Here is a 1575-nt window from a genome sequence, read left to right as displayed (position 1 = left end):
GTAGTTGTTGGGGGGGGGTTGTTTCATCGAAATGGAGGGTACGAAGTGTTGGTAATTTGTTGTTAATCCTTCAACATGATTCCGCACACAGGGCCGAAACCCAGGGCAGCCCTTGCAAGGCTGGGACATTTGAACTTTTTTATTGGAACGATCCCTGGCGCAAGCATTGACTTCTCGCATAATTGTTTTTTCTTTTGCTGCTGTACCCTTCTAATAAAATACTTTAAACCTAAAAAAAGATGTACAAATTATTTACATTACGTAGAAATCTATTGCAGGATTTCCCAAAACCCTTGAAGATATTCACTGTGTTTATTTTGCTGGGGTTTCTCACAACAATTTTCTTCAGCAGACCTTCCTTTTGCCAGCCAACTCTTTCCATACAGATTTACGTCAAATGTTTCAAATGGAGGACCATTGAGATTCATCCATAAACATGAACAAATGGTCTCTACAAGAAGAGAGGCCCTTGTTGGACTAGCAATTAAGTTCATTGCACTGAAACCTCTCTGGCAATCCGCATTACTTGCTGGCATGGTTTCCATGCAAACTACTAACTTTTTTAATGCTTATGGGGTTTTCTTTCGATCGAAATCTTTGAAAAATCTAAACGCTTGGATAGTATCTCTTGCTGGCGGCTGAAACTCTGAACACAGTTTCTGGATCTCTGTTTTCCCATAAAGAATGCATTCACCACCAGAAGGCAAGTTGCCTGCATCTAGCACACTGAAGCTGGCTATAAGTTCTTTCTCAAAAGCCGGGGCACATCGTTTATTGATATTTACAGACAGACTTTGGTAAAACTGATTTGGATTAAGGGCAACAGAGTTACTTCTACCATGGAAAAGAGGAACATTCTTGAATTTGCCCTCGTCAACTGCTCTCTGAGCTGCAGAAGCAAACTCCCCTGGTGAGTCCTTCATTGCTCTAAATATACGTACTTGACTAACCAAAAGTCTGTGGGCATTAACAATGGTAATGTCCCTCCTCTGTAAGGAGAGTGATACGTTTTTCAGCTCTTGAAGTGCATCACAGATTACCCTCAAATCTCTGATAAAAGAATAGGATGTAAGCTTCTTCAAGAGACCTTCATACTTACTCCGGTCTCTTATGGGTCTGGATGGGTCTTTAGAAGCATTCTCAAAATGTTTGCACAAGGCAGGGAAGCAGTTCCAAACAGCTTTCACAGATCTGTAACTGGATGCTACCCATCTAGTATCAAGCATTTTCCCTATCTTCTGAAGCTGTACACATAGCTTGCTGGCGGCCAGATTTAGCTCTCTCTGGTTTTTTGGTGACATGCTGTATGTGGCATACAATGAGTCCATGAAAAGCTTGAAGTGATTGACCCCGGTAACCTCATCAACTGTATCTGCCACAGCAATTTCTAGTCTGTGAGCCAAACAGTGCCATGTTAGTACAAGATTTGGAAATTCTGATTTCAGCAATGCTACTATTCCTCCTTTTTTACCAAACATTACTGCTGCTCCATCTGAACACACGGCAATCAAGATATCATGTAGCAGACTTTTTGTGAGTTCAACTTTTTCGAAGCAGCTTAGGAGAGCTGTCTTT

General features: G+C 41.4%; 1 pseudogene; it reads right to left on the bottom strand.

The window, feature by feature from the left end:
- Window positions 1–269: 269 nt before the first annotated feature.
- Window positions 270–1226, bottom strand: LOC147725046 (E3 SUMO-protein ligase KIAA1586-like; annotated as a pseudogene).
- Window positions 1227–1575: the final 349 nt, after the last annotated feature.

The sequence above is a fragment of the Lissotriton vulgaris genome, chromosome 4_1, assembly GCF_964263255.1.
Source record: "Lissotriton vulgaris chromosome 4_1, aLisVul1.2, whole genome shotgun sequence".
Lineage (NCBI taxonomy): Eukaryota > Metazoa > Chordata > Amphibia > Caudata > Salamandridae > Lissotriton > Lissotriton vulgaris.
The sequence above is the reverse complement of the archived record's forward strand: the minus strand, read 5'-3'. Positions and strand labels throughout refer to the sequence as shown.